This window comes from Papaver somniferum, chromosome 9 (assembly GCF_003573695.1).
Source record: "Papaver somniferum cultivar HN1 chromosome 9, ASM357369v1, whole genome shotgun sequence".
Classification (NCBI taxonomy): Eukaryota; Viridiplantae; Streptophyta; class Magnoliopsida; order Ranunculales; family Papaveraceae; genus Papaver; species Papaver somniferum.
This window is the reverse complement of record NC_039366.1, coordinates 123,410,572-123,420,598: the sequence shown is the minus strand read 5'-3', so window position 1 is coordinate 123,420,598 and position 10,027 is coordinate 123,410,572.

Sequence of the window (10,027 nt, the reverse complement as noted above, 5' to 3'; positions counted from 1 at the left end):
ACAAATTAGTTGTCTCATTCGAAACCTTGATCTTGGAATCTCCAGTCAGCAAGGTTGAGTATCCTTCATGGCAAGTTTAATTATTTGAGCCTAAGCCCCATCCCCTTCGATGCTTTACTAACTATCTCCTTGGACAAGCCTTTCGTCAAAGGGTCCGCGATATTCTCCTTGGACCTTGTCCAATCTATGGAAATAACGCCTGTTGAGATTAGTAATTTCAAAGAATCATGTCTTCTACGCATATGTATAGATTTTCCATTGTAGAAGCTATTTTTAGCTCTACCTATTGCAGATTTGCTGTCACAATGTATAGATATAGCTGGCACAGGCCTATGCCAGAGAGGAATATCTTCTAAAAAGTTTCTTAGCCATTCGGCCTCCTCTCCTGCTTTATCTAACGCAATAAACTCCGACTCCATAGTTGAGCGAGCTATACATGTCTGTTTGGAACTCTTCCAAGATACAGACGCACCTGCTAGAGTGAATACATATCCACTCGTAGACTTAGACTCCTCTGAGTCTGCTATCCAGTTCGCATCGCAAAATCCCTCAAGGACGGCCGGATACCCTTCGTAATTCAAACAAAAGGTCATTGTGTACTTCAAGTACTTTAGCACTCTATTAAGTGCATCCCAATGTTTCTGCCCTGGATTACAAGTATACCTGCTTAACCTACTCACAGCATAAGCAATGTCTGGTCTCGTACAATTCATCAAATACATCAGACTTCCTATGACTCTTGAGTATTCAAGTTGGTTAACACCTACACCCTTATTCTTCATGAGTTTGCAAGAAGAATCATATGGAGTGCAAACAGGTTTACAGTCAAACTGATTATATTTCTTAAGTATGGATTCAACATAATGAGACTGACTCAGACTATAGCCATTAGAAGTTTTTCTAATCTTCATCCCTAATATGACATCAGCGGGGCCTAAGTCTTTCATGTCAAAGTTCTCATTCAAAATTTTCTTAGTGGTATTAATAACATCCATGTTTGTACCTAGTATAAGCATATCATCAACATACAAGCATACAATCACACAGGCATCCTTGACAAGTTTAGTATAAACACACTTATCAGATTCATTAATTCTAAAACCACTAGAAATCATCACATGATCAAATTTCTCATGCCACTGTTTAGGTGCTTGTTTCAATCCATACAAAGATTTCTTCAGTTTACAAACCTTCTTCTCACAACCTTTAACTACAAATCCTTCGGGTTGTTCCATATAAATTTCTTCATCTAATTCACCATTCAAAAACGCTGTCTTTACATCCATTTGATGTATCTGTAGGTTATGGACAGAAGCTATAGCAATTAACATCCTAATGGAGCTAATTCTACTTACTGGTGAATATGTATCAAAGAAGTCTATACCTTCTATCTGTTTATAGCCTTTCGCTACCAACCTAGCCTTGTATTTTTCAATAGTTCCATTTATATTACGTTTTCTCTTGAAAATCCATTTACAACCTATGGCCTTAGACCCTGGAGGTAAATCTACAAGTTCAAAAGTACCATTTTCTCGAATGGAATCCATTTCACTAATTGAAGCTTCTTTCCACCACGGAGCTTCAGGACAAGTCATGGCTTCTTTGTAAGTCTGAGGATCAGACTCGGCTAGGTATGTAATGCAACCAGGATAGGTTTTCATAGTTTTAACCCTTTTACCTCTTCTAGGTTCTATTTCTGGTTCATCTTCCTCTAAAGGTAATGACTGACTGGATGATGTAAATTCTAGGGGATCATCTAAACATCTCTTTCGAGAATCACGTTTCATAGGAAAAACATTCTCAAAGAACTCAGCATCCCTAGACTCCATGATAGTATTCAACCCTATGTCAGAAATTTCAGAACTCACAACCATAAACCTATGAGCACTAGAATGCTCAGGATACCCTATAAAAACACAATCAACGGTTTTGGGTCCTATCTTATTTGTCTTAGGAGGAGGGATGTCCACCTTTGCCAAGCACCCCCACACTTTGAAGTAATCATAAGATGGTTGTTTACTTTTCCATAACTCATATGGACTTTTATCTGATCCTTTAAAGGGTACTCTGTTCAGGATGTAATTGGCTGAGAGGATAGCCTCCCCCCACAAATTCGAAGGTAATCCTGAACTAATCAACATGGCATTCATCATATCCTTAAGGGTACGGTTCTTTCGTTCAGCTACACCATTGGATTGAGGTGAATAAGGGGCTGTAGTTTCATGTATTATCCCATGTTCTTCACAGAAATCTCCAATAGGAATTAGATACTCACCACCACGGTCAGACCTAAAAGTTTTAATGGTAGCATTCAATTGGTTTTCAACTTCACGTTTATATATCTTAAAGGCTTCTAAGGCATTGTCCTTCCCTCTAAGCAAATAAAACTGACAGTACCTCGTACAATCATCTATAAAAGTGACAAACCATTTCTTACCACCTCTAGTTTGAACTGACTTCATGTCAACTACGTCTGAATGAATCAATTCTAAGGGTTTAGTGTTTCTCTGGACATTCTTCCTGAATGATTTCTTAGCATGCTTAGATTCTACGCAAATCTCACACTTATAACTTTTATCCCAAAGTGAATTTGGGTATGCAGCCTACGCTAGCCAGTTTATGCATTGATTTGTAATTTACATGACCAAGTCTACCATGCCAAACATTCGATGACACACACATGTAAGCAGAAGAATCATTCAATTTCACTTCAGGACAGGTTACATTAAGTTTGTAAAGACCTCCAGTCTTATAACCCTTACCCACATAATCATTGCCCTTAGTTACTATAAGTTTTCCAGACTCAATTGAAACTTTAAAACCCTTATCATCTAAAACAGAACAAGAAACAAGATTTTTGCAGATGTCTGGAACATGAAGAACTTCATTCAATGTGAGAGTCTTGCCAGATGTGAGCTTCAGACCGACCTTTCCTTTTCCTGCAACCTCTGATGCAGATGAGTTACCCATATAGAGTTTCTCGCCTTCCCCTACCCTCTGGTAGGAGGTGAACAGGTCTCTGTTCCCACAAACATGCTTGGTAGCTCCAGAGTCTACCCACCAGTCCATCACATTGGTCACCAAATTAACTTCAGACACTACTGCAGAAAACTCGTCCTTGTTCTTTTCAACCAAGTTAGCACTATCCTTTTTGTCCTTACGATGTCTACAGTGAACTGCCATATGTCCAGTAACTCCACACGCATAACAAGCACCCTTAATTTTAGTAATGCTAGACTCTGGTTTTCGAAACATACCTTTCTTGGGAGGACCACGCTTAGAGTTACGATTGTTACTCTCACCTTTTCCAGCTTTGGAAGATCTGTGTTCAGTCATATGAGCTTTGTTACTCATGTCCCTTGCAGAAGACACGTTCTTATCCTTGGTGCACAGCATCTCTTCCACTTGAATTTTCTTTCCTAATTCAACCATGTTGATCTCGCCAGTTTCATGTCTTAGCTTTTTCTTGTATTCAGACCAAGAAGATGGTAACTTCTCAATTACCGCAGATACTTGAAACGTCTCATCAATGACCATACCTTCAGCAAGAATCTCATTAATGATCTGTTGAAATTCGAGAAATTGATCAACAACAGGTTTATCATTCGTCATCTTGAAGTCCATAAACTTCGCCACCAGAAATTTCTTGCTCCCTGCAGTCTCCGCTTGATACTTTGCTTCTAACGCAGTCCACAAATCATAAGCACTGAAATTTTCTTTAGCATTGTAAAAATCATACATCGCATCTTCCAAACCATTCATGATATGATTTTTCGCCAGAAAATTACACCTCTTGTTATACTCGATCGCCTCCTCAGTTAAACCTTCAGCATTCATCAATTCAGCATGTGGAACAAGTACATAATCCAGTTCATGATGGCTTAGATAAAATAGCATCTTGGATTGCCATCTCTTGAAATCCTTTCCGTTAAACTTCTGTGGTCTTTCAACATCGTTCTCCCATTGTTACAAGGAATACTAATGTGTTAAGATTGTTGGAATCTTGCAACAATTGAAGAAATGTCAGATGTATCAAACAATAAATATAAAGAACAATATCAAACAACTCTACCACGAACAAATTGATGAGGGCAGAATCACAGGTTCAACAAGCTGTCCTTAACACATTAATTCGCGGGTATACTCTGAAGTAATGCTAAACCCCAACGTGCGAAGATGTGTCCAGGATAAGACTGCCCGATATAACTTGAGTTAGCACAACGCAAGTTACCCACTCTTGAACTCAGCAACATGGATGGAAGCAAAACGCCGCACAAAATATAAGAAGAAGAAGAAAAAGTAGACCTAGAGATAGTCGCTGCTTGTGTGTTTTTTAAAAACAGAATTTCGAGTCATATTTATAGGATGAGATACTTGCAAATCAAGTTAGGTTTTTTTTTTTTTTTTTCAAAAACAAGTAAAACTCGTAAAAGGAATTTCCCACAAATAAAACTCTTAAAAAATAATTTTGGAATTAAATTCCTAAAGAAAAAATTCTCCAAAAAGTAAATCCGAATAGGAAAGGGACTTGGTGCATGGTATACGCGTATATCGCATGGGTCAAAATATGTATTTTTGCCCACCCGCTCCACCCACGTTTTACAATTCATACATAAGTGTATGATTATATAGTGGAGCTCCTCTTTAGTTTTCCACAATGTGGGACTAAAGGTTCCACTTCATTCACCCAAAAATGAGTGAGTATCCTTAGACACTTAGGTCATTAGATCAAACCATACCAAGACCATAAAATCTTTTTAATTAAAACTCATTTTCTCCAACAATCCCCCACATGAATGAAATATCGGAAAACGAAAATATCAGAGTAAGGAAAATACCATTTAGGCAAAGGTGTCCATGAGGTCTTGAACCTTGCTTAGTGAGAAGTTACCGGAACTACTAGCTAAACAGTGAACGCGATGTCTTGAACTGCTAGCGTTTGGTGTAGTTCAAATAATATCCACGCATGATATCCTCCAAGTGTTGCTAAGTTCGTGCCGTTTTGTCCATTTTGGCCCTGGACATATCCTGTTTCTCAGAATGCTCTAAAGAATTGGCTCCATTCTCATAGGAAGCGACCCACTTCCTCATTCAGATAGGTGAGTTCCATCAAGAGTGCTTACTGCTACACCCCACTTCAATCTTAAATTGAAACTATAGAACTCATTAAGACTTAATTAAAAGTCATCCTCTACATGCAGTCACACTATCACATCAACACCATAGGGAAGGGACAGATAATAAAATTATCTGATAGTGTTTACCTTTAACTACCACAAATTAGTTGTCTCATTCGAAACCTTGATCTTGGAATCTCCAGTCAGCAAGGTTGAGTATCCTTCATGGCAAGTTTAATTATTTGAGCCTAAGCCCCATCCCCTTCGATGCTTTACTAACTATCTCCTTGGACAAGCCTTTCGTCAAAGGGTCCGCGATATTCTCCTTGGACCTTGTCCAATCTATGGAAATAACGCCTGTTGAGATTAGTAATTTCAAAGAATCATGTCTTCTACGCATATGTATAGACTTTCCATTGTAGAAGCTATTTTTAGCTCTACCTATTGCAGATTTGCTGTCACAATGTATAGATATAGCTGGCACAGGCCTATGCCAGAGAGGAATATCTTCTAAAAAGTTTCTTAGCCATTCGGCCTCCTCTCCTGCTTTATCTAACGCAATAAACTCCGACTCCATAGTTGAGCGAGCTATACATGTCTGTTTGGAACTCTTCCAAGATACAGACGCACCTGCTAGAGTGAATACATATCCACTCGTAGACTTAGACTCCTCTGAGTCTTCTATCCAGTTCGCATCGCAAAATCCCTCAAGGACGGCCGGATACCCTTCGTAATTCAAACAAAAGGTCATTGTGTACTTCAAGTACTTTAGCACTCTATTAAGTGCATCCCAATGTTTCTGCCCTGGATTACAAGTATACCTGCTTAACCTACTCACAGCATAAGCAATGTCTGGTCTCGTACAATTCATCAAATACATCAGACTTCCTATGACTCTTGAGTATTCAAGTTGGTTAACACCTACACCCTTATTCTTCATGAGTTTGCAAGAAGAATCATATGGAGTGCAAACAGGTTTACAGTCAAACTGATTATATTTCTTAAGTATGGATTCAACATAATGAGACTGACTCAGACTATAGCCATTAGAAGTTTTTCTAATCTTCATCCCTAATATGACATCAGCGGGGCCTAAGTCTTTCATGTCAAAGTTCTCATTCAACATTTTCTTAGTGGTATTAATAACATCCATGTTTGTACCTAGTATAAGCATATCATCAACATACAAGCATACAATCACACAGGCATCCTTGACAAGTTTAGTATAAACACACTTATCAGATTCATTAATTCTAAAACCACTAGAAATCATCACATGATCAAATTTCTCATGCCACTGTTTAGGTGCTTGTTTCAATCCATACAAAGATTTCTTCAGTTTACAAACCTTCTTCTCACAACCTTTAACTACAAATCCTTCGGGTTGTTCCATATAAATTTCTCCATCTAATTCACCATTCAAAAACGCTGTCTTTACATCCATTTGATGTATCTGTAGGTTATGGACAGAAGCTATAGCAATTAACATCCTAATGGAGCTAATTCTACTTACTGGTGAATATGTATCAAAGAAGTCTATACCTTCTATCTGTTTATAGCCTTTCGCTACCAACCTAGCCTTGTATTTTTCAATAGTTCCATTTATATTACGTTTTCTCTTGAAAATCCATTTACAACCTATGGCCTTAGACCCTGGAGGTAAATCTACAAGTTCAAAAGTACCGTTTTCTCGAATGGAATCCATTTCACTAATTGAAGCTTCTTTCCACCACGGAGCTTCAGGACAAGTCATGGCTTCTTTGTAAGTCTGAGGATCAGACTCGGCTAGGTATGTAATGCAACCAGGATAGGTTTTCATAGTTTTAACCCTTTTACCTCCTTCTAGGTTCTATTTCTGGTTCATCTTCCTCTAAAGGTAATGACTGACTGGATGATGTAAATTCTAGGGGATCATCTAAACATCTCTTTCGAGAATCACGTTTCATAGGAAAAACATTCTCAAAGAACTCAGCATCCCTAGACTCCATGATAGTATTCAACCCTATGTCAGAAATTTCAGAACTCACAACCATAAACCTATGAGCACTAGAATGCTCAGGATACCCTATAAAAACACAATCAACGGTTTTGGGTCCTATCTTATTTGTCTTAGGAGGAGGGATGGCCACCTTTGCCAAGCACCCCCACACTTTGAAGTAATCATAAGATGGTTGTTTACTTTTCCATAACTCATATGGACTTTTATCTGATCCTTTAAAGGGTACTCTGTTCAGGATGTAATTGGCTGAGAGGATAGCCTCCCCCCACAAATTCGAAGGTAATCCTGAACTAATCAACATGGCATTCATCATATCCTTAAGGGTACGGTTCTTTCGTTCAGCTACACCATTGGATTGAGGTGAATAAGGGGCTGTAGTTTCATGTATTATCCCATGTTCTTCACAGAAATCTCCAATAGGAATTAGATACTCACCACCACGGTCAGACCTAAAAGTTTTAATGGTAGCATTCAATTGGTTTTCAACTTCACGTTTATATATCTTAAAGGCTTCTAAGGCATTGTCCTTCCCTCTAAGCAAATAAACCTGACAGTACCTCGTACAATCATCTATAAAAGTGACAAACCATTTCTTACCACCTCTAGTTTGAACTGACTTCATGTCAACTACGTCTGAATGAATCAATTCTAAGGGTTTAGTTTTCTCTGGACATTCTTCCTGAATGATTTCTTAGCATGCTTAGATTCTACGCAAATCTCACACTTATAACTTTTATCCAAAGTGAATTTGGGTATGCAGCCTACGCTAGCCAGTTTATGCATTGATTTGTAATTTACATGACCAAGTCTACCATGCCAAACATTCGATGACACACACATGTAAGCAGAAGAATCATTCAATTTCACTTCAGGACAGGTTACATTAAGTTTGTAAAGACCTCCAGTCTTATAACCCTTACCCACATAATCATTGCCCTTAGTTACTATAAGTTTTCCAGACTCAATTGAAACTTTAAAACCCTTATCATCTAAAACAGAACAAGAAACAAGATTTTTGCAGATGTCTGGAACATGAAGAACTTCATTCAATGTGAGAGTCTTGCCAGATGTGAGCTTCAGACCGACCTTTCCTTTTCCTGCAACCTCTGATGCAGATGAGTTACCCATATAGAGTTTCTCGCCTTCCCCTACCCTCTGGTAGGAGGTGAACAGGTCTCTGTTCCCACAAACATGCTTGGTAGCTCCAGAGTCTACCCACCAGTCCATCACATTGGTCACCAAATTAACTTCAGACACTACTGCAGAAAACTCGTCCTTGTTCTTTTCAACCAAGTTAGCACTATCCTTTTTGTCCTTACGATGTCTACAGTGAACTGCCATATGTCCAGTAACTCCACACGCATAACAAGCACCCTTAATTTTAGTAATGCTAGACTCTGGTTTTCGAAACATACCTTTCTTGGGAGGACCACGCTTAGAGTTACGATTGTTACTCTCACCTTTTCCAGCTTTGGAAGATCTGTGTTCAGTCATATGAGCTTTGTTACTCATGTCCCTTGCAGAAGACACGTTCTTATCCTTGGTGCACAGCATCTCTTCCACTTGAATTTTCTTTCCTAATTCAACCATGTTGATCTCGCCAGTTTCATGTCTTAGCTTTTTCTTGTATTCAGACCAAGAAGATGGTAACTTCTCAATTACCGCAGATACTTGAAACGTCTCATCAATGACCATACCTTCAGCAAGAATCTCATTAATGATCTGTTGAAATTCGAGAAATTGATCAACAACAGGTTTATCATTCGTCATCTTGAAGTCCATAAACTTCGCCACCAGAAATTTCTTGCTCCCTGCAGTCTCCGCTTGATACTTTGCTTCTAACGCAGTCCACAAATCATAAGCACTGAAATTTTCTTTAGCATTGTAAAAATCATACATCGCATCTTCCAAACCATTCATGATATGATTTTTCGCCAGAAAATTACACCTCTTGTTATACTCGATCGCCTCCTCAGTTAAACCTTCAGCATTCATCAATTCAGCATGTGGAACAAGTACATAATCCAGTTCATGATGGCTTAGATAAAATAGCATCTTGGATTGCCATCTCTTGAAATCCTTTCCGTTAAACTTCTGTGGTCTTTCAACATCGTTCTTTCCCATTGTTACAAGGAATATAATGTGTTAAGATTGTTGGAATCTTGCAACAATTGAAGAAACGTCAGATGTATCAAACAATAATATAAAGAACAGTATCAAACAACTCTACCACGAACAAATTGATGAGGGCAGAATCACAGGTTCAACAAGCTGTCCTTAACACATTAGTTCGCGGGTATACTCTGAAGTAATGCTAAACCCCAACGTGCGAAGATGTGTCCAGGATAAGACTGCCCGATATAACTTGAGTTAGCACAACGCAAGTTACCCACTCTTGAACTCAGCAACAGGGATGGAAGCAAAACGCCGCACAAAATATAAGAAGAAGAAGAAAAGTAGACCTAGAGATAGTCGCTGCTTGTGTGTTTTTTAAAAACAGAATTTCGAGTCATATTTATAGGATGAGATACTTGCAAATCAAGTTAGGTTTTTTTTGTTTTCTTCAAAAACAAGTAAAACTCGTAAAAGGAATTTCCCACAAATAAAACTCTTAAAAAATAATTTTGGAATTAAATTCCTAAAGAAAAAATTCTCCAAAAAGTAAATCCGAATAGGAAAGGGACTTGGTGCATGGTATACGCGTATATCGCATGGGTCAAAATATGTATTTTTGCCCACCCGCTCCACCCACGTTTTACAATTCATACATAAGTGTATGATTATATAGTGGAGCTCCTCTTTAGTTTTCCACAATGTGGGACTAAAGGTTCCACTTCATTCACCCAAAAATGAGTGAGTATCCTTAGACCCTTAGGTCATTAGATCAAACCATACCAAGACCATAAAATCT